This window comes from Mus caroli, chromosome 5 (assembly GCF_900094665.2).
Source record: "Mus caroli chromosome 5, CAROLI_EIJ_v1.1, whole genome shotgun sequence".
NCBI lineage: Eukaryota > Metazoa > Chordata > Mammalia > Rodentia > Muridae > Mus > Mus caroli.
In genome coordinates, this window is record NC_034574.1 from 69,695,870 (window position 1) to 69,719,785 (window position 23,916).

Consider the following 23,916-nt stretch of genomic DNA (forward strand, 5'->3'; position numbering starts at 1 on the left):
ATTAAGGATGTTGAACATTTTTTCAGGTGTTTCTCTGCCATTCGGTATTCCTCAGGTGAGAATTCTTTGTTCAGTTCTGAGCCCCATTTTTAATGGGGTTATTTGACTTTCTGGAGTCCACCTTCTTGAGTTCTTTATATATATTGGATATTAGTCCCTTAAATAGTTCAGTTCTTTTTCTCGCCATGGAGAGTTCTATTAATAAGGACATGCTGGTCTGTGAACTTATTGAGGGACGTTAGGATTGTTTTCCTTTCGAAGCTGTTGCCACCTTCTCCTTCGAGTCATTTCTGTTGGGTGTGTTTTCATTTCTCTTGAGTTAATACCTAGGAGTGAGATGGCTGGATTGTGTGGTAGGACAGATGTATGTTTAGCTTTTTAAGTAACAACCAGAGTGTTTTCCAAAGTGGCATTCTCAAAACAGTGTATGAATTACCCCTCCTCCACATCTCTGTCACGCCCAGTACGTAGAGTCTTTTATTTATTTGTCTGTGCACCTTAATGATGTGTTTGCTCAAATCTTTCCCCATTTTTCTTGGGTTATCTATTTTCTTATTTTTTGAATGTAGGGCTTTGAAATATATTTGGGCTACAAATTAATTGGGAACTGGAAATGTGTCCTCCTAGTTTATGATTTATCATTTCATTCTCTTACCATTGACTCTGTGTGTGTGTATGTGTGTGTGTACATACACGTTCATATGTGCGCACATGTATGTATGCAGGTGTGCACACATGTGTTGAGGTCTGTGATCAACAAGTGTCGCCCTCAATTATTCTTCACTGTTTTTTTTTGAAACAGCATCTTTCACTGACCCCGGAGCTCAGCGATTTGTCTAGGCTGGCTAGGCAGGGAACTTGAGAGCCCCTGCTGGCTTTGCCTTCACAGCACCAGGATTACAGATGTGCTTGCTGCTTTTGTTATGTGGGCTCTGGGAGATGAAACCCGGGTCCTCAGCCATGTGCTGCAAGCACTTTACTAACTGAGCCATCTCCTGAGCCCCCCTGAGCCTTTTGAAGAGGGCCTTTAATTTTTGCTGAGTCCAATGTATGTGTTTGTTCTGTCAGGCCACACGAATACTGTAGTATCTAAGTTCTCATAAGTTTTACATGAGTATTTAAATTATTTCCTCCCCTCCCTCCTACCTCCAACTCCTCATGTGCCTTGTCTGTCTCCCTCTCAAGTTCATAACCCCTTCCTCTATAATTATGACTTATATGCATATTACATGTGCACATTTGTACTTTTGTATGTATAGTAGTATAAATATACATATATAACATATTATATATATATATATATATATATATATATATATATATTCCTTCTGAACTCATTTACTGTTGCCCTTTGGTACGCATGTTTAGGGCTGTCAATTTGGAACTGGCTGACTGACTATCAGAGGGCTGGTTTCTAGAGACTCTTTCTCCCTCTCTCAGAAGCCATCAGTCACTGGAGGGGTGGTGCCTAGTCAGTCTTGTATGTGTTGTTCTTACAATTATCAATAAAGCTACCATGAACATATGTCCACAGTATGTTCTGAATCCATCAGTCCTTAAACTCTGGTACAATTAGAAAATTATTGCAAAAAGGGGGAAATATGGCCAGCCTTGGTGGCACATGAAATCTCAGAACTCAGAAGGCCATCGGAAGGCAGGTGGGTCTCTGAACGTTCAAGTTCAGTCTGGTCCTCATAGATAGTTCCAGGCCAATCAGAGTTGTTTAAGTGAGACCATGTCTGGCTCAAATGGACGGAGAGAGGGGAGAGGAGGAGGGGGAGAGGAAAGGGGAGAAGAAGAGGAAGAAAAGAGGAAGAGGAAGAAGAAGAAGAAGAAGAAGAAGAAGAAGAAGAAGAAGAAGAAGAAGAAGAAGAAGAAGAAGAAGAAGAAGAAGAAAGGTGTGGGGGTAGTAGCTTAGAGAGGAATGATAAAAGTATAAATAAGATTCGGTAGTGAGTAGGAAAAGTCAGAACAAGTGCTGACTATATCTAAATTGGAAAATGGTGGAGATATTGATCCCTCTCTTGTAACATAATTATGCATGGTGTGAGATCAAGTGGAAGGGTTTCAGCAGAGAGATAGAATGTAGATGGAAGATTAGCATTGGAAATACACAGCTAGCAGTTAGAATCTTGGCCCTCCCTGGTCTCCCAGGCAGGATGTGCCCTTTGCTTTGCCTTCTGCTCTGAATCATAGAGCAGACTGATTTTGTGATCTGGGGCAGGATTCCAGTAAGTCATTAGGATTCCTGTGTCGTGATATAGTGGACTGCAATCTGTGGATTTAAAAGGAGTGAAATGTCTCATCCTGTTTTCATACAGTTAAAAATAGATTTCTTCCTGCAACAGACACGGTGGGGGGAGGGGAAAACATTATAAAAGCATCTTTTCCTAATATCTGACTGAGTGCCATAAAGCAATAAACAGCGGGCATTTAGTAAGCCGACGCTTTCATCAGAGAATGATAAGACGTTTAAGCTGCATTCGTTTTCATAAACCATTTATGGATTCTGCTTAGAAAAGTAAAGCTGTATAGAACTTTGAAACTTTCACATTATGCGATGTGTGGGAAGGTTGCTCTCAGGGTTACATTTTACTTTATGAGATGTATGGAAAGGTCGCTGTCTGGCTTACTTGTTTCCTAGGAGCAACAAGGATGGGATGGGATGGGCAGACTCTGTGATGCTGCCGGCTCATTTAGTTCCTGCTCACATCTCCATCAGGAAGGCTCGGCTCGTTGAGAAATGAAATTGATCCCTCTGGGTGAAGGCATCAGACAAATTGACTGTCTAGATCACACAAGTACACGGTCTCCTTGGACACTGACTCCAAGGTACTCATTGAAGGTCATGTGCCCTGTGCCCAGGTTCCAACCACACCCACAAACGATGGCCAATGATTGACAGCACATCTAACTTTTAAAGCTAAAGTCTAAACAACCATAAAGGGAGAGGGGAAAAAAAAACAATAGATTTAACCAGGCATAATTTAAAACTTTTGTGCTATAAAAAATGGCCTAAGAAGAGATGGTAGGAGGGAAACAGAAAAGGAACCGACATCATGTGACGGATGTCTCTGTCCTAAATATATAGAAAGTATGTACCACTTAGATCACGTTCATCAGCAAGAGACGTGTGCTGGTGGGGATTCAGAAGAAATCTGAAATGGCTGTGACTCCTTTTGGAAGGGTATGGGGGAGTGATGCTGCTTGCCTCGTGGTTACCAGGAAGTCCCAAGGACACTCTAGAAGCATGCCCTTAGTAATCTGTCTCTCACTAGGCCCCACCTCCTAAGAACCCATTCGGTGACTTCTTCAACAGAATAACTTATTGAAGTGAGTGCCCTCGGGACCCAACTACTTCTCAACAACCAGCCACCAGCTGGGGACCAAGATTTCAAAGCATGGATCCTCTTTGGAGATTGGGAGGGACTCTCTCCAAACCACAACAGTGGTATCTACAGTGAGCTCTGCTCTTTATAACGCATTTCTTTCACTAATATAGATATTAAACAGTCGCTGAGATAAATAGGGTTGGTCGTAGTCAGTAATGTGAAAGAGAAGCACGAGGTAAAAGAAAGCAACAACTAGTTGGGCGTGGTGGGGCACGCCTTTAATCCCTGCACTCCGGAGGCAGAGGCAGGGGGAGGCAGAGGCTGGGGGATCTCTGAGTTTAAGGCCAGCCTGATCTACACATCGAGTTTCCCGGACAGCCAGCAGTGTTATCAGAGAAAGCCTGGTTTGCAAATACAAAGGACAAAAACAAAACAAAAAATGCCTCCTATGCAGTGACTGTTTAAATTTAATGTAGGAACCAATATTTCATCTCTCTGGTAATTGGAAGGCATCCAGGCGGGAGACAAAGGGAAGAGTTGCAAGGCTGAGGTAAAGGCCCAAAGAAAGGCGTGTTTGAAAAACTGAATGGAAGCTGTCTTGGCTCATTGCCAGAAGAGACTTTGAGGCTGCTTAGGGCGGGGCAGCTGAACTGATCATCAAGATTGTGGGCCTTACCTGACCTACCTCGGTGAAAGTCCCCTTGGGTTTTAGAACTGGGAAGAAAGGACTAAAGGTGATTAATTATGAAGTGGATTCCAGAGCAGGGAAAAACGAGACGAGGGTGCTGATGGATCACAAAGACGATTTAAAAAGGAGTTTAAGGGATTTAGTTTTCACACTACAAATCAATCTTTAATTCCTCTTGTACTGCATTTTGTACCAGGTGTGGAGAGATGGGCCATTATTGTCTGTGTTGTGGAGGAAGAGAACTTTCTTCTCTGGGCCTTCTTTTAGTTTGTAGCTGAGGAGCCTATAACAACACATAGATTTGCATATAAATCCAACAGAAGGCTTTGGCAGGATGAGAGCCTTCATAAGGAGATGGAAGACCCAAAGGCACAGGACTGGTGGTGTCTGTGTAGTTTGGTGAGGAGGAAGAGGACAGGCATGGGGGACATGATTGAAGAAAGGGTGATCTCTTGGTAAATGGAAAGAACTTGGCAATGTTTCTCCCAGTCTCTGGTCCTTCAGTGCTAAGCAGACTCATCTCCTCTGGCCGAAGGAAGTGCACCTCTCAAAGGAAGGCCTTGCTTCAGGGGAGAAGGTCGAGGAGCAGGCAGGCATGACTGCTCCTCCTGGCTGTTTTCTCACATGCCAAGATGCCATATTTGGGGCATCTTAAGTTGATTCCTCCTTGGGAAGGCTTTTGTTCATACACAGTCACATTTCTAACCTGATGCTCTAACACAGTGGTTCTCAGCATTCCTAACATCGAGACCCGTTAATAAGGTTCCTTGTGGTGTGGTGACCTCCAACCATAAAGTGATTTTCACTACTACGTCCTAGCTGCAATTTTGCTATTGTTACGGATCATAATGTAGATAGCTGATGTGTAGGATATCCAGTGTACGACCCCCATGAAAGAGAAGTGTGACCCCCTGAAGGAGCCGCTACCCACAGGTTGACAACCACTGTAGTCTCAGAGGTAAAGGGAGGAGTTGCCTTTGGATTTGCAGCTTGGCTCATTTTGTCTTCCCGTCCTTCTGAGGGGCAGAGGAAGGATGACACGGTGAAGAGGTGGGGTTCCGTTACAACATGGAGTTGAGTGGGGTTGGAGCGGGGAGGAGAGAAACCAGAAATGCATCCACAGTCTTCTCCTTTGCAGAGAGATCTTAGAGTTCCTACTGGTTTTTAAAAAATTCTTTATTTTCAATGCTGTGATCTCCTGAGAAATTATAAGAAAAGTTGCTTTGTGTGAACTAAAAAAAAAAAAAGAAAGAAAGAAAGAAAGAAAGAAAGAAAGAAAGAGAAAGAAACATCTTCAGCCTAGATCCATATTTCATTAAACGAATGCAAGCTCTGTGAAGATATTCCAAAACCCATGATGTACCAGGCAGTGCGATGAATAGCTACCATCCCATGGGCCCGTGTGACACAGATGTCATCGTGCTCGACTTATAGAAGTGCAAATGGATCTCTACTGTAAAATGTTACCACTGGCTCCGTTTTCATCGGAGAACAAGGAGGAAATGACCCAACGACACCCCTCATCCCCAATTTAGCTGAAATGAGCAATGACTTATCTGGTTTCTAAATGCATTGAAGCAGTGCAAAAAAAAAAAAAAAAAAAAAAAGCATATAAATGTAGAAACAAGATGAATGTTGTCAGGTTAAAAAAAAAATCAACCTGGGGGCTGGAGAGATGGGTTAGAAGTTAAGAGCACTGGCTGCTCTTCCAGAAGTCCTGAGTTCAATTCCTAGCAACCACATGGTGGCTCACAATCATCTGCATTGGGATCCTATGCCCTCTTCTGGTATGACTAAAAACAGGGACACCAACATTGGACTCATATACATAAAATAAATCTAAAAAAATTAAAAAATAAAAAAAGATTGCCTGTAAAGGAAAGTCTTTAGGGCAATTTAAAAACAGCCTTCGACCTTTGAAAACTAATCTTCAAAACAGCCTGCGACATCCCCCTGCTGATCCCAGTCCCATGGTGTGTTAAGAACACCAGCCTACAGTTAAAGGTGTTATCTTACAAATACCTCAAAACTGTCTTAAAGTATAACTGTGAACGGGCTGCAGCTAGGAAGGTTGAGAACCACTGGGCTACATAGTGAGTGCCAGGCCAGCCAAGACTACATGGTTAAACCCTGACTCAAAGCAAAATCAAAACCTTCACACATGGGCATGTGTTTTGCCTACATGATCCCATGTGAAGTACATCAGATGAAAACCATGAATTTCTAAACTTGTGAACTTACTACAGGCCTTCCCCAAAAGCCAGGAGATTTCAGGACAGTTAATTTTATTATTTTTTAAATTGTTCATGTATTATGATCAAATATATATATATATATATATTTTTTTTTTAAATTGTTCATGTATTATGATTATATATATATATATATATATATATATATATATATATACATATACATATATATATAGGCTCCGAGAATACAGAGTTAAAAGGTAAAGTGTCCATGTACTAAATATGTAGATACTTCCTAGGAGTAGGAGTAGGAGATTGCTTCATGGTAAATCATGACTTATAAAGGACATCTGATCAGGCCACAGAAAGGACCCTGAGTGGGACATGCCAGAGAGCCACTGTAGCATATGATGGCTGAGAGAAGGAGGGCAGCATTTGACAGAGATTGAGGGTAGTGGAGGCAGGTACCCCAAGATAGAAAACATGAAGGAATAAACTCACGACCTTCATCTCGGTTTTGCGCTCCTCTTTGTCCTAGGAGGCCAGTCAGAGTTTTAAGCAAGGCTCAGGGAGGGGCACCTTCTCTACACAGCCTCATGCCTAATCCTTAAAGTGTAACAAAATGTTGTTGGGTGTGTCTTCTCCTCCTTCTGTCTGCTTCACTACATCCCTGAAACATGTTTCTGTGCCTGGGCGTTTTGTCAGTGCAGTTATGGCTAAGTCCATTTGCATGGTTACTATGGTCCTAGACAAGGATATCTCATTCCAGCAGGTGTCCTTGAAGCTGTTATATGAAGCAGTGAAGGATCCATCTTCACTGCCGAAAGCACTGAAGAACTCATTGTTAGTTAGAGGTTCAAGCTAAGTCTAACCCCTCATCCCAGCAGTGGCCATGTTCCACCCTCCTCCCACCCCGTGTATCTGGTTGACTTAATACAAAGGGCAGCAAGCTGTGGTCCATGGTGCCTGTTATGCCAGAGAGTGGCACTGTTAGAAGGTGTGGCCCTGTTGGAGTAGGTGTGGCCTTGTTGGAGTAGGTGTGTCACTGTCGGTGTGTGGTTTAATATCCTAGTCCTAGCTGCCTGGAAGTCAGTCTTCAACTAGCAGCCTTCAGATGAAGATGTAGAACTCTCAGCTCCTCCTGCACCATGCCTGCCTAGATGCTGCCATGCTCCCACCTTGATGATAATGAACTGAACCTCTAACCTGTAAGCCAGCCCCAATTAAATGTTGTCCTTATAAGACTTGCTTTGGTCATGGTGTCTGTTCACAGCAGTCAAACCCTAAGACAGTGCATATAGACTCCTTCTTGGCTCTTCTCTCTGGTGTGGCTGCTACTGGTAGGGCTTTCGTGCCTTGTACTTTGAGGCGTTAGGATGTCAAGACAAGATGTGGACCTTGCCCTCCAGGAGCACATGGTATAGTGATGGAGACTGGCAAATAAGCAACGATTACACCTAGTGAATGCAGTTAGAGTAGACCCAGGTGTTATGGACATACACAGGGGCAGTGGCAGAATCAGCCTTTGAAAGTGTGCCGGGGGACCGTCAAGAAAGGTTTCTTGTATGAGACAACAGCTGAGATGGTCTATAGACAGACAAGCAGGAGCTGGGCACGGAAGAAGCTAGAGAATGTTCTGTGCATGTTAGTCAACTTTCCATTTTTATGTAAATGCTGGCAGTAACTGATAAAGAGCACAGGTGTATTTTGGCTCACAGTTTTAGGATGTTCTGTCCATGGTCAGTTGGCCTTGTTACTTTGACCCTGTGGGGTCACATTGTGGCTATCGTGTGTTGTGGAACAAAACTCTTCTTGTCATAGTCAGGAAATGAAAGAGAGACAGACTGGGTCTCACAGTCTCTTCAAGGGCATGTCTTCAACAGTGTGAAAGGCTTTCCAGAAGGCATAGCCTACCAGGAGTGCCCAGTGTGGGTGCAGCCATTTAACATGAGGGAGACATTTCAGATCCAAACTGTGGTGGTGTGCACAACCTAACACGAGCAGAAAGTAGGAAATGGGAAGGAATCCAGTCTTTTTTCATGTCAATATGCAATGCAAGTTTTGTTCCTAAACAAGACAGTTTGTCTTTTGGGATAAAGAGGTACCTTATATTAAATTCTTTAGCAAAATTTTTATATTAGAAGGCTCTCTCTAGATTTCTTTATTTTAAACCATAAATAAAGACAGCAATACGTTGAAACTATCTGCCTCACAGTTAGAATGACGTGTGAAGGTCCTTCGAAAGGAAGTGAAGTAATTTAATATACATTTAGTAAGTGGTTGTGGGGGTTGGCTTCACAATTGTGAGCTTGGGTATCATTGCCAATAAGCTTTTTAAAGGACCACTTCGGATGAAATGCAATTAGTGGTTACTTTGTGGAGATCAGGGGTGTACATCTACAGGATGAATGGAAATAAAACCATCCTTATTTTAAGCAAATGGATATTTGTGGCTTGAGATTTTTCTCCCGTGAGAGCATCGAATACAGATCTTGAACTTCCCGTTCTGGACCTAATGCAGCAAAGCTGTGTTCACTTTTTCCCTCTGCCTTAGGCTCTTCTAAACAATAGAGAGCAGGGACAGAATCTTAAGTGAGCCCAGGAGATGTGTGCCACTCTCAACTAGAATCTATGGGTTAAAAACTATCCAAGGAAGTGTGCCTGAGCACAAGAGTCATGCCTAGTTTTTACAGCACCCCAAGAACCTCTAAAAAAATCCCCAGGAATGGGAGCACAAGAAACACAGGCGCCCAGGTTGGGTGGGAGGCTGTGGATGGGCATTTGGGGGGTTCCGTCCAAAGTGCAGTTGGGCCCATTTTTCAGCCCCATTTCACCCAGGTGGCTAACCAGACTCTGTACCATGTGAACTGTGAAGCCTGTTCTCCGGAGAAACAGAGTCAGAGGGCAACCAGATTGAGACTCAGACACAGGAGGCTGAGGATAAGCAGCCCTAATGAGACTCAGGGTAGATGAAAGAGTACCCAGCATAGTGACTACCAATACCCTAGCAAGCGGGGTAAAACGGTGGGAGATCGCCATCAAAAACCTGGGAAACCTGGGGATGCTGACATTTGAAAATGCCAACTTTAGGGAAGGCTCCAAAGCTCTCCCATGTCTAGTCTCCCTTTATTCTTTTTTGACTTCTCAAATTCCCTCACATCTGGCAAAGAGCACAGTTGCCTAGATAGAGACTCTCTTTTCCAGACGCCTACCCTGCTCCCAGAGAGCAGAGTCCAGACCTACTATGCTTTTTCAGAAGGAACGTGCTGTCCTTGTATCTTCCCTCTCTTCAATGGCTGCATGCGTTGGTGCTGAAGAGGCACTTCAACCTCAGGGACAAGGACAACACCTTAGGATCCTCGAGCAACAGAGTGGAAGTAACCGGGCCCTGTCGCTACTCTGGGTTCCATCCTGTCTTGGTTAGAGTTTCCAGGCCAGTCTTACGGAAGCATTCTCTCAATTCCTAATCATTTCCTCCTCCCAGATATGTCTAAGATTGGGTCACGTTCATATAAACCAACCAGCATAAATCCATAGTACCAAATCAAAACAGGGGCTGGGGGAGTGAAGTGCCCAGTCTGCAAGCATGAGTTCCTGAGTTCAAGCCAAGAACACTCACCTATCCCCACAACACAGACACACACACACACACATACACACACACACAAGCACGATCATATACAAGGGAGAAGAGAAGGAAAGAAGAGAGGGATAAGAGAAAGGAAAGGAGAGAGTGAGGGAAGGAGGAAGGACGAGAAAGGAAGGAATACTTGCTAAGGATGAAGGAACTTCCGGGTCTAACTGCCCTGCGATGTTCACCAACTTACGAGTGACGTTAAAATAGAAATAGAGCTGACTAGTTTGAGTCACTGTGTTTCTCCGTCTGTTTGTTGTAGCAACTCAGCTTGTAAACTAACAAATATGAAGTGTGAGGCAGAGGCGGGTTTGGTGTGGTTGTACCTGGAGTCCTAGCACTTGGGATGCTCAGGAAGATTGCAAATTGAAGGCCTGCTTGAGCTGCATAGCGAAACAGTGAGTTTGCGACTAGGCTGGGCTACATAGAGAACCTGTCTTTAAAATTCTTATTAATTAAAAAAAAAAAAAAAATTAGGGCTGGAGAGATGGCTCAGTAGTCAAGAGCACTGACTGCTCTTCCAGAAGTCCTGAGTTCAATTCCCAGCAACTACATGGTGGCTCACAACCACCCACAATGCGATCCGATGCCCTCTTCTAGTGTGTCTGAAAACAGCTACTCATATACATAAAAAAATAAATCTTTTTAAAAAATATTTTTTAATGATTCTTGGCTTTTCACCCAAATGCTCTCTGATGAAGTCTACCAAGCCGTACCGTGTGCTAGCGTAAAACCAGGTTCTTAGTGACTCGCTATGAAATATGAATGACCACCAAGCATTGTGAGGCTGTTGATGAAAGCGTCCAGCATAGGAGGCTGGAGACAGAGAGAAACAGCAAAGGAGCTCAAAGGGATTGCAATGCAGAGAGCAGAAGAAGACTTCAAAGAGCACGGAGCGAAATCCTCCAAGACATGGGGAGAATATCCTGAATACATGAATAAGGAGCAGGGTACTATTCCTGCAGGGAATAAAGGAGGGCTCTGAGAAATTAATCATTTAAGGAGCAGATCATTCAATAGGAGGCTTAAAAGAAACACAGAAAGTTAGATGAAAAAGATGGGTCAACAGTGGGGGGAAAGGAAGAAAAATGAATATTCCTGTAATCCTAACATTTAGAAAGATGAACAACGGCGAAGGGAGTCACAAAGAATAGTTTGTATAATAAGGATTTGTGAGATGTAGAAATTCACTAGTACAGTATTTCTGAATATTAATTCAGAATTATTCTAATTAGATGAATAGGAATAATTGTAATCCTTTGAGGACACATTTGACTTTTACCTGTTCTTTAAGTATATTTAAGTTGGTCATAAATCTTCCCAGAGCTTTGTTTTTTTTTTTTTTTTTTTTTGGTTTTTCGAGACAGGGTTTCTCTGTGTAGCCCTGGCTGTCCTGGAACTCACTCTGTAGACCAGGCTGGCCTCNCTCTGTAGACCAGGCTGGCCTCGAACTCAGAAATCCGCCTGCCTCTGCCTCCCGAGTGCTGGGATTAAAGGCGTGCGCCACCAACGCCCGGCGTGCTTTGTTTTATTTTTTGCTAGCCTACAAGCCAAGTTGTCTTTTTTTTTTTTCCTTGATTTTTCGAGACAGGGTTTTTCTGTGTTTCCCAGTCTGTCCTGGAACTCACTCTGTAGACTAGGCTGGCCTCAAACTCAGAAATTTGCCTGTCTCTGCCTCCCAAGTGCTGGGATTAAAGGTGTGTGCCACCACACCCAGCACGCCAAATTGTCTTACTGGGAAGATAAGGTCATCCTGGAGGCTCAGGATCCAGGTCAGAGATGATGAATTATGGGAACTTTAGACCATTTTTAAAGCCAGAGAACAGAGAATGAAGGAGAAGGTAGCCTTGCTCCCTTCAATGTTGATACATTGATGCTTCTCCAAAATTGAGCGTAGTGTTCACAAGCTGGTAGCTCTGCTGTAGGCCCAGTAATGATTCCTGGATTTCTAGAGAGTCTGGGTGGCTTCTCGTGCCATGTCCTGAAGGCTGCTCATGTTCAAGAAAGCTGGTACTGGCTGGTTTTGTGTCAACTTGACACAGGCTGGAGTTATCACAGAGAAAGGAGCTTCAGGTGAGGAAATGCCTCCATGAGATCCATCTGTAAGACATTTTCTCAATTAGTGATCAAGCGGGGAGGGCCTATTGTGGTGGTGCCATCCCTGGGCTGGTAGTCTTGGGTTCTATAAGAGAGCAGACTGAGCAAGCCAGTAAAGAACATCCCTCCATGGCCTCTGCATCAGCTCCTGCTTCCTGACTTGCTTGAGTTCCAGTCCTGCATCCTTTGGTGATGAACAACAATGTGGAAAGTGTAAGCTGAATAAACCCTTTCCTCCCCAACTTGCTTCCTGGTCATGATGTTTGTGCAGGAGTAGAAACCCTGACTAAGACACCTACTGGACTATACTTAATGTGATACTTCCAAGGCCCCCAGCTGTGGCTGTGCTGTCTGTCCTGACAACGTCCAAACCCACTGTCTGCTCAACAATCCCTCACATCCATGTTACAGCCTTCTGTAAATGGAGTCTGAAGTGCTATTCTGTCATACTGGAGTCCAGCCCTGAGTTCTCCTGCCGTAAGCAGTCTTTGCTGCTTCCTGACTCCCTCCCTGCCTTTCCTCATCTCTGTTTCCTGTGTTCACCACCCAGAGACATTTTTCCCAGCTTCTGAATATCCCATATTTTAATCCATTCTTCAAGACCACTTAATTCATTGCCTTTCAACCAGACAGCTTTCTTCATCTGGAGATAATAGTCCCGTTCTCACAGAGCAGTCACCGCCTCTCTGGTCCTCGGCCATCTTCATCCTCTTTGGAACATTTTCCTTACTATGAAAAGGCAGTAAATAATTGCTGAGTGAGCAAAAGTGGATTTAAGTGAGAGGACTGTCTACCCGTTACTGCTGGATTTTCTTGGCTGGGAATTTTTATGACTTCTTTAGGAAGTCTATGCAGAGTGATCTCTAAGTCCATGAAAAGTCGCCCTGAGTCTTATGTTTATGATAGATTTCATTATACAACATGCCTGGCCCCTAATACAGTGTTTGTGGATCTTCTGGACCAAAGCTCGTGGCTCTTCCCGTTGTATTTTAGTCACCTCTCTTCAGTGTATAAAATGGTAACTGGGGCTGTCTGTTTCCTGCACTGACTTCAGTTAATCTTTCACAGTTACTAGGGCAGAACTGTTTTTTAAGAAGCACTGTCTGGCTTGCCCCACCACTGCAGATCAAGCTCCTATTGTAACTCTGACAGGCAGGATGAGTCACTGTCTTGGCTGGGCCTGTTTCCTGAAGTCAGGTACAGGCGCAGAATGCCTAATGCCACCGCTGGCCCTATAACCTCTCTCTAACTCGAAGCCACTTACTGCTTTAAGAGACACTTCTAACGACTTGGTGGATTTAACAAGCAATTGGCACTAGGGGTCATGGGCACCTTTATTTTTCTAGCTTACGTATAATTGCTTTATTTGCTTCAAGAAAATTCAGGCAAAAATATAGGCTCTGGGGTATCCTGTGCCGTAATCTGTTAGGCCAGGGAGCACCATTTGGCCTTGACCTAGGTGGCTACTGATGGAGAGGAGAGTCAGGAACCTTGGTTTGTGTCTCCCTAGGGCTGTGATCGTCTGCCCCATCACTCATTGAGAGCTGGCATTCTGCTCTCCAGAGTGGAAGGGAAACTTCCTTGAGATGCCATGTTCCTATCTCTGAAGCTAAACCCTGCAGATGTCCACGTATCCAAACAGTTTCCCATTCTTTCATTCTCATTGGTCTAAGTTTAAGAAAGGGACACGGTCCCTTCGGCCTGAAGTGAATGTGAAGGCACTCAGCCAGCATACAACTTCTGGAAGGCACCCCTCCCCCAGAACATGGAGTCAGTTACACTGCTTGTACAGCGCCCCTCAGAGCAACTGCCAGGGGCAGAATTCTGGGCTGGATATTCCAGGGGCTGTTTTCTCCTTACTGGAATTGGAACCAAGTCAAAAGTCAACCCAACGGTGCCTGTGCCTAGCCTTGAGGTCACACTCCTCTGTAGAAGTTTGATAATAACATAAAACATCTTCTGGGCTCACGTGAGCCATGCGTACACCCACCATCTGCCAGTCGGTGCCAGTGGCTTAGGTAGCCGATCACATAGAAGAATTTGGCATCCTGACCAGGAAATGTTAAGCTTAAGTCACTACAGGAGGTAAGTGTGCAGAACGTGAAGAGAAGGCTCTCTGCGATTGCTCTCTGAAACCGGAAAGCAGGGGGAAGACTAAGATGCCATCTTGTGACTTTGGCTTCCAGTTCCATTGCTCTATAAGGTTTTCTACAAGGGTGTGTCCTCTACTGTGGCATGGTTTGTTTTGTTGTGTTGAAAGCAACAGGGTGCTTTAGAGTGGACCCTCTTATGTCCTGCACACACATCTGTGTTTTAATAACCTGAGGAAGGGAAGGGTTGCGTAATGGTAGGACAAGGACATACCATGTGTCTTAGTCAGGGTTTCTATTCCTGTACAAACATCATGACCAAGAAGCAAGTTGGGGAAGAAAGGGTTTATTCGGCTTACACTTCCATACTGCTGTTCATCACCAAAGGAAGTCAGGACTGGAACTCAAGCAGGTCAGAAAGCAGGAGCTGATGCAGAGGCCATGGAGGGATGTTCTTTACTGGCTTGCCTCCCCTGGCTTGCTCAGCCTACTCTCTTATAGAACCCAAGACTACCAGCCCAGGGATGGTCCCACCCACAAGGGGCCTTTCCCCCTTGATCACTAATTGAGAAAATGCCTTACAGTTGGATCTCATGGAGGCATTTCCTCAACTGAAGCTCCTTTCTCTGTGATAACTCCAGCTGTGTCAAGTTGACACAAAAATAGCCAGTACACCATGTAATCCAAGCTTCATGCTGTGTGGCCATTGTCCTCCATGGGAGCCGTGTGAGAAGTGTGGCCCATGACCTTACTGCTCAGGGCCTGCTCTCTGTCTCATAAACTAAGAGTTATAGCAGGTGTGGGTAGTGTTATTTTTAGTAGGCCATCCTTTATTTATTCATGCATGTGACAGTTTCATGCATGTGAGCAGTGTATCTTGAACCCTCCCTCCTACTTCCCCAGGCAACCTCAACACCCCCCTCCCTCTTCATGTCCCGCCTCTGTCCCTATCTCTGTCTCTCTCTGTGTGTCTCACTATCTTTGTTTTGTTTCTCTCTATCTCTCTCTCTCTCTCTCTCTCTCTCTATATATATATATATATATATATATATATATATATATATCTGAGTCCAGATGCTGCCGCCTGGTAGAATGTTGGCTGATCTTGTTGGTGTGTTCTTCTGTGAATAACCACAGCTCCATAGCTGCAGTTTGATTAGTGCCATGGCCTCGTGTCCAGAAGAGAGCATTTCACAGCACTCTTCCCCATATTCCTTCTGCCTCAACCAGCCAGAGCTCCCAGAGCTCCCAGGGACTAAACCACCAACCAAGGTGTACACATGGCTCCAGCAAGGCAGGGATTTATGCAGTGCTGGGGATGGAACCGGAGCCTGTGATTGCTGGCCAAGTGCCTTTCACTGAACCGAACATTCCAGCAATTAATTAGAGTTTTTGAGACAGTTTCTCTATATAGCTCTGGCTGTCATATCCTTTTTTAAAAGAGTTATTTATTTATTGTATGTATATGAGTACACTGTAGCTATACAGATGGTTGTGAGCCTTCATGTGATTGTTGGGAATTGTATTTAGAACCTCTGCTCACTCCAGTTGGCCCCGCTCGCTCAGTGCCTGCTTGCTACAGCCCAAAGATTTATTATAAATAAGTACACTGTTGCTGTCCTCAGACTCGCCTGAAGAGGACGTCAGATCTCATTACAGGTGGTTGTTGGGTGTCGCTTCTATCTCCGACCAGCAGAAAAGAGCGACAACACAGTATTCTTCTCAAATCAGTTTATTCAGGAACCTTTCAACATGCAAGCAGGAATCTTCCTTTAGCCCCCAATCACAATCCCTTATATAACCCCTCAACCACGCCCCATCAGCCCAGTCCGTGTAATCTCAGTTCATTGGCCTTTGTCAAATGGCCTGATCTTGCATCATGGTGCGCCTGCGCAGCTCTCACGATGGACGTGGCTTATTTTCGGGTGTATGAGGAAGTCAGGTGCATGTCATAAGACTTGGCTGCAGTCCCGGGCTCCATCTTGGGACTACCGCCACATCCGCTCCCCACAGCTGGGATTTGAACTCAGGACATTAGTTAGTGCTCTTACCCACTGGGCCATCTCGCCAGCTCTCATTTATTATTATTTTTTAAATGGTAAGATGTGAGATGTAAATGGAGGGATGTGGCTCTGTGGTTAAGAGGACTTGTTCTTGCAGGGGACCCCTGCAGGCTTGGTTCTCAGCACCCACTTGGCAGCTCACAGCCCTCTATAGCTCCAGTTCCAGGGGATCTGGTGCTGTCTTCTGGCCTCTGTGGGCGCTACGTGCACGTGGGGCACAGATAGACACGCAGGCAAAACATTCACGCATGTAAGATAAAAAGAAACCTTTTTAAATGTGCAGTTCCAAGTCTTAGTGCATAAGACATGCTAAACATCACTAAACATAAGGAACCTAAGCTTGGCTGTTACCTTGCAAAGGCTACCAGATTCCTGGCCTTTGAACGGGCCTCCTGGGTCACTGTAGGCAGGAGAATGCCTCTGAACACGTGGATCTGTCCTTCACCATACGGCCTTTGTACCACACCTCTGTATTCAGTGCCTACTAGGGTAGAGTTGGCTCTAGCTATCCAGGAGAAAGGGAAAATCCCTTATCTTGCAGTCCTTGAATCCATCCTTTTATTCTATGTAAGTGCCCGTCACTTCTGCATATGACACACCCAGATGTCACCAGCTCATGAGCTTGCCAAGAATGGTGGACAGAGTCTAGGGAGAGTTGACATTACTCTTTTCAGCCCAAAACCCTTTCAACACGCTGGTGAGATCTGATACGTCCCAGAGCCATGGTAAAATAGCGTTAAGAGAACAATTTATGTCTGCATTGCTCTAAAAATAATTTGGTCTCCTTAACGTTTCTCTGCATTGCACACTTGCTGACATTCCTCCTGGTTCCTCCTTCCCTTCGCCTTCGTGTGTTCTGCACACTTCCATCTCTGCTTCCTCCGCTCCTTCTTTATAACAATTGAGAACTGTCACACAGAGGTCAAAACAAAACCACTTATTGATTTAATTGTGTCTTCACCCTAGCACTTGAGTAGTTAATAGTTTGGAGAGACTTTCTGTCTGTTGCGCATTGTGATAAATAATTGAAATGTGGCGTCGAACTTAATCTTTACAAGTCCTTAGTCCCAATTTTTTTTTTTTTTTAAGACAAGAGGACAGAAACTAAAGATAGGATGGCACTTGCCCCCAAGTCTTACAGCTAGGAAGTGAAAAACTGTAGACTCCAAGGCAGGTCCCATCCCCCAGAGCTCACCTGTGTCTAGGGGTTGAGTTTTGAGGCTGGTGGCCTGTCTGAGATATACCTTGGACTACGCAGAGGGTAGTGGAGCAGGGTTTCTGGATCAGGAAGCCTGGTCTGAACCTTGTCTTGCTTCTGACTGTCTTGGACAGTGCCAAGCAAACCAGCTCGCCTCACTTAGCTTGTATTTCCAGCCTGTGATGTGGAAAATTAGCAGGAATAATGTAAACCTTTAAGCAGCATGCGGACAGAGGTTGGTAGTTTACCTGTGTTAATTTTTATGAAGAGAATACCACTTGCTCCCCAGATAGCCCTCTTCATTTTATAATGATGTATCTTTGAAATACCGCTGGGAATCTACCGTGAATGTAAAAGTCTGAAAAAAGCAATGGTTCTCAGCCTTCCTAATGCTGCGACCCTTTACCTACTGTTCTCCCATTGTGGTGAGACCCCAACCATAAAGATGTTTTCATTGCTACTTCATAACTATAACTTTGCTACTGTTACGAATCATAATGTAAATATGTCTTCCAGTGGTCTTAGGTGACCCCCCGTGAAAGGATCATTCAACCCCCATAGGGGTGGCCACCCACAGGGTGAGATCCACTGGTCTAAAGGCTCCCTAATCCAGTCTTACTTTCATGCTGGGCAGCTAGAGGTCAACAAGTTCTAAAAAGTCCCACATGATGTGTGCAAGAACATAAAACAGGGTTTCCACTGAACAGTTCTAGAATTGTCTCCTTCCACCTCTCTCCTAAGAACCAGATGCTACATAAATACTTGAGATGTTGATCTAGACGAAGAACTCTGAAAAACTGGTAGAGATGACTAGAGGATCTCTCCCCAGTCTGAGTCTTCCAGCACGAGGGCCTGAGTGGCCTGGTGGCTGGATATGGGGCTCAGAACTGAGAAACCTAGGCTCTCCTCCTGCCTGACATCTCACCACAAATCGGCTGTGTTTCTTAAGCATAGGAAAAAGTATACTAGCAGTTTCCTTGACTCTCCCAACTCCCGGACATCATCATTTGAATAGTTCTCCTGGGGAAATGTGGCATATGTTTCACACGGGTAATATTCTTTTCAACAGTTAGTGCTCCACACTAGAGAAATATTATGAATCTGAAAACTTTTGAGAACCTTCATGCAATGTTCAAATCTTAGATAATGTCAATTATTAAGCTGGCAGTAACTGAATATATGATAATGAAGAAANATTTTCATTAAACTTTTACTTGTTCACCCTCAAATATTATATGATGAAGTCAGGTGTGAAAGCCAGAAGAATATGATGTTGTGCAACAATTCATGGAGATAGAAATGATCCATTCCAAAAGGAAACTAAATAAAGAGTGTACTATTGCCTTCAAAATGTCTAATAAAAAAAAAAAAAAAAAAAAAAAAAAAAAAAAGAAAAGTATGCAAAAAGAAATACCACGGGTTACGAGTACAGCAGGGGTACAGTGCTTGCCTGGTATGTGCGCGACTCTAGGCTCCATCTCCAGCATGTTCACACGCAGACAAACCAACCCAGACGGGAATTTTATGGTGTCGGTAAATCGTGCATAAAAAGTAACACGGTGCTTTCTTAATGTTACACTCCTAATCAGAAGTTTTCGAGTCAAGCCCCAGCCAAGCTAAGCAGCCACTCAGACCCAGGTTTAAGAAAGCTTTCTTCTTTCTGTGATTAAGAAATGGGAGCTTTGAGTCCTTAATTAAACAAGATGCTCAAAGCCAGAGGTGAGTGCCAGCTCTGGTCTGGGTGGCACCAGACGTCCCATTTAATCACTCCAGTGGCTCTCAGCCCGTTTCTGTTCGCAGTGCCTTCTCATCTTCATTTAGAAGCGTGGCTGTCGCTAAGGTGACAGTTTGTGTGGATGGATGTTTTCTGACCCTGGTGTCTTAACGAGCTGAATGGCCATTTTTCATAATGTTTTACAAATACATTTTAATTTATCCTAGCAGGAAATACATCGCTGAGTGTGTGTGTGTGTCTGTTGTGTTCGTAGCTGTGTACACACACATGTGAAATAAAAACCAAAGTATCATGAAGTAATTTCCCCCCTACTTTGCATTCCATTTTCATCTCTTCTACTTATTTTAAAGAGAATGTTGGTCATAACCCATTAGATAGATTGCCAAGTCTCCTCAGTTCACTTTAGTCTAAAAGTCTACCCCTCTTCCCTGGGCTTCACATACTCTCAGCTTACCCTAACACACACACACACACACACACACACACACACACACACACACACACAACCACCTCCTTGGTGACCATCTCGGGACTTTCCCACAGCTCATCGGCTGCTCGTGGGAATTCCCTCCCTACCCCCAACAAGGCTCCAGTTAGTTATCTCTCGAGAAAGACCAGAATCTCGAGTGCTTTGTGGCTTTGGGAAAGCTGCAAGACACCCTCCTAAGGTGTTGAAGGTTAGCTGGCTCTGAAATTCCTGAAGTGTGGCAGTGCTGAGTCAGGGCACTGTACAGCTGGCGGCAGGAAACACACGTGGACGGGCGCTCACCCAGATCTGCCCTGATTACGCTGGCAAACAGGACTCTTGCAAAGGTAGCTCTGACTTGTACTCTACATCCGTGGGCTGAGTCTGCTGAACAAGATGGGAAACCATAGGACCTGTAGGAGACCAAAAGCCCAGGCAGAGTGCATATTCCTGAATATGCAAGACAGTAAGAAAAGCAGGCAAGCAGAGGTGGGGGTTGCACAACTTGAATATCCTGAAACAGAACTAGCAGTGACTAAAGCCACCTCTTTATCGTTGGACCATAAACACAAGAATGTTTATGGCCCATCAGACTTTGCCCCTAATGGCTAAACGGAGCCCTAAGTGGTTACTACAAGTCCTGCTGTCTTACTGTATGTTGGAAAGCAGGTATCTTAGTTTCTTTTATCATTTAGGTGGCAAAATTCCTTACAAAATCAATGTAATATATAGAGGGGGTTTATTGTGTCCTAGTTGGAAGGCACAGTCCATCATGGTTAGGAGTGGTTAGAGCAGGCGTGAGAGGCAGCTGACCATGCTGCAGATGCAGGCAGGAAGCAGACAGAAATGATGACTGGTACAGAGTTTGCTTTCTCCTTTTTTTTTTCCTTCAGCATAGGATGCCACCCTGTATGTGTATATGGGCAGTGCTACCCATATTCAGGATGGGTCTCCTTCTAGCCCTTTTGGGAATACTACCATAGGCACAGATGTGTGCTTCCCAGTCAACTCTAAATCCCGTCAAGTTGACGTTGAAGGTTGTTAACCATCACAGCAGGCCTGCATATTTGCCCAGATTTTGAAGGTCACACATTAGCTATTGGTAGCCTCAGTGCGTCAGGCTCAAGGGCAGTAGCAGGATGACAGGGACAGACAGTCGAGTTCTTCGACTGTGACTCCCTTCTTGAAAATCAGCATTTTTTTTTCCTTCCTAGAGTAAGGTCCTGGATACCAACACAGAGAAGTGATATTAAATGAGTCAGTCTCTCTGCCAGTTTGCAGATTCCGCTCTTGCCTCTCCCAGGTGCCAAAGGTCACTTATTTTGCTGAAGACGCACAATGGTTACAAAGCCAGCATAGTCTATCGACAAAGCAGAGGGAGAGAAAGCATAATGAAAATAATGGATATTGTATGAAGTTACAAGTGTGGGTAGCGGGACATAATCTAACTCACTTAGCTTTCTAAAGAAACAAGTTCTAGGGGCTGGAGAGATGGCTCAGCAGTTCAAAGCACTGTCTACTCTACCAGAGTATCCCAGCACCCACATGGCAGCACTGAACTACCTCCTTGAACATCCGGAAAACATTTGCAGGAGGAACTAAAGTCCTCAGAGACTACAAAGTAGGAGAGGGTCTAGGCTCTCTCTAGATCCCAAGACTGGCAGGCTCCTTTCCGCTGTCTCTTCAACTTGAAGTAAAGATTTCTCCTTGTTGCTAATAGAAGGTAAATAAAATGTAGTTCCTGCTCTACTCTCAGACTCGGTGAAAAGAAAAACAGAACCAAAACAGAAAGCACAAAATGAACCCCCAGTCTCCAGCCAGACGTACGTGACATAATTGGGGTGTGTGATGTCTAGAAGCCCCTCCCTGCAGACTCTGTCTTATCCAACGACTTGTCTTATCCGAGCTGGACCTAAAACTTGGATCCTACAAGTGTTTCGTGTGCACTGCGCAGAGCAGCATGGCATTCTCATGTTCTGGCCTTGTGCACCGTGACATTCGTGCGTCCCCCACTTGTGTTCCACGTGACATTTATGTGCCCTGTGTACCATGACATCCATGTGTTCTGCCCTTGTGTATCATAACATGTGTGTGCCCCACCCCTGTGTAGCAATGGCAGTCAGCTCTTCCACAGTTGGTCTCAGTTCACGGTGGAGCCTGCATTGGCTCACACCCTCTGAAACTCGAATGGCACAGACTGGCAGTGAGAGAAGCCGCTACCTACGCACCTCACACGACGGGGGAGAGATGTATCCAAACACTGAGGCTTCACGTTGAAAATTTTCGCTGCCTCTGTTGCTATTTCTAACTATTTGATTTCCCTCATGAATGGTGAGGCATATGTAATAGGGCACTCTGACATGCCAACGAAAAATACTAGAAATATTAAAACTCCTGGGTTTGAGGGATAAGCAAGGCAAAAAGCAGAAACAGTTGCCATTGTGGTCAAGGAGGTCCTTGCTCAGACCTGGGTAAGCACAAGGCATTTAATGAGATTATATTAAGCATAGAGTTGTTCTAAATTGATACGTGTTGCTAAAACAAATTCACAGCAGTGAGTAAAAGCCTCCCACTGAATCTCATGGTTCATGAGTCTCAGCATTGCTTAGGAGGTTCAAGCAGAAGGTTACAGTGTGAGGCCCTGACTTGAAAAATCTCACACACACACACACACACACACACACACACACACACACACACACACACACTATTAATCAGGGTCAACCACAACTTCCTAGTTCTCGGAAAGTGAAATTTGGGGTTTTCCCAAAATATTGTGTTGAATTAGAAAATACTACCCCAGGCTTGGTGCTAAGAGTTAAGGTATAAACTCTAACCCTGATTTTAAAATGCAGCCCGATTGTGCAGATATAAATAAATAAGAATTACCTAAATACCTAAATAAAACCAGGTGTGGTGGCAAAACCAGCACTTGAGAGGCAGAGACAGGCAGATCTATGTGAGTTCAAGGATAGCCTGATCTATATAACTAATGAGTCCCAGGACAGCCAGGGCTTCATAGTGAGACCCTCTAGAGTGATATGAATGAATATTATATATGTGAAGATGATATATACATGAATGATATATATTTAAATATGTGATATGTATATATGTACATACATATATATACAGATACATATGTATGTATGTATAGATAGACTTGAACATGGTAAATCTGGCACTGATGAAGTACTGACATTTGCTTGAGGACATTTGTTGGAAACCTGCAGCTTTGGGAGGGAAGGCTGCAGTGACATAATGGTAGAAGAGTCATCTTTAATTAGATGGGAACCTGCAACAACTCCTCCATGTCTTCTCACGCAGGCAGTGGCCTGAAGTGATGAGATGTTTGGGCTTCCTCTGTGTACATTTTGCCTTAGCTCTACATACCTCGTTCAGCCAGGGGAACTTTTCTGCACTCACCTAGTATGTCTTGTGGGTGAGATTGTGTCCATCAATCAAGGTGGGACAAATTTACATCTTTCAAAGCAGGTGAGATTGCTGGACTGATCAAGAGCATAGAGGAACCCTCTCCTTTATCTGTGCTGCCAGTGTCCCGGAGGCCTTTGTAAGGCTGGCTCGAGTTCATGAATATCGATGCCTTCTGGAAACAATGTTGCTTATCTAGTGCTGTCCTGAACTCCACAAGCATCTAACTATACCTCTATGTGCCCGGGAAAGAACATGGCCCTGGAGGGGTAGGAACAGATGATCCCTACTATTGAGCATCAGGCACTATGTGGGATTCTGTAGGTGCAGAGAGACATGAGGGTGTTCCCTGTTCTGGGGATCCCTGCCGGGCTCTAAAGGGGTCCCATTACTGTCTTCTCATCTTCTCAACATGGCAGCAAATGCCTCTTCCTCCCTGCTTCCCCTAGAAAATGAGCAGATACTTCCTTTTCCTCTGGTGACCCGACAAACTGCTGGTTATCAGCCCACTGCTCCCGGGAGCAGAACACTATCCCTGTTTTGCCATCTCATGGCCCTGTGATGGGGAGTCCAAGTGACATGCTGCCAGCTCCTTAGTTGTGACTAAAATGTCCCAGAACTGTGGGGTCCGGTACAAATGCAGTGTCCACGGAGTCCCTGTGCACCATGTGGTGTCTTCTGTTATCTTTTTAAACTTGGAAGTTCCATCTCAAAAAAGTGTTCGGATGGCTCCAGGGTAAGAAAATTCCTTCAATTAGTAGAAACTTGGGATCCAGACAATTGCTGTATACCTTATCTTAATGTATCTATTTAAATGTGAGTCTTTGCAGAAGTTCACATAAAACATTAAGTTTATTTACTTTTTTAAGATTTATTTATTATATATGAGTACAGTGTAGGTGTTTACAGACACACCAGAAGAGAGCATCTGATCCCATTACAGATGGTTGTGAGCCACCATGTGGTTGCTGGGAATTGAACTCAGAACC

General features: G+C 44.5%; 1 protein-coding gene across 4 annotated transcripts in view; it reads left to right on the forward strand.

The window, feature by feature from the left end:
* Kiaa1211 (KIAA1211 ortholog) overlaps window positions 1–23,916 on the forward strand; it is a 217,949-nt gene that overhangs the window by 141,342 nt on the left and 52,691 nt on the right. The window contains exon 1 of one of the 4 annotated variants that reach the window (XM_021162941.1): window positions 13,825–14,028. The exons of the other annotated variants lie outside the window; for them this stretch is intronic. The gene's annotated coding sequence lies outside the window, so the exon portion shown is untranslated. Of the gene's footprint in view, window positions 1–13,824; window positions 14,029–23,916 lie in introns of those variants that run through there. 4 annotated transcript variants of the gene reach the window in all.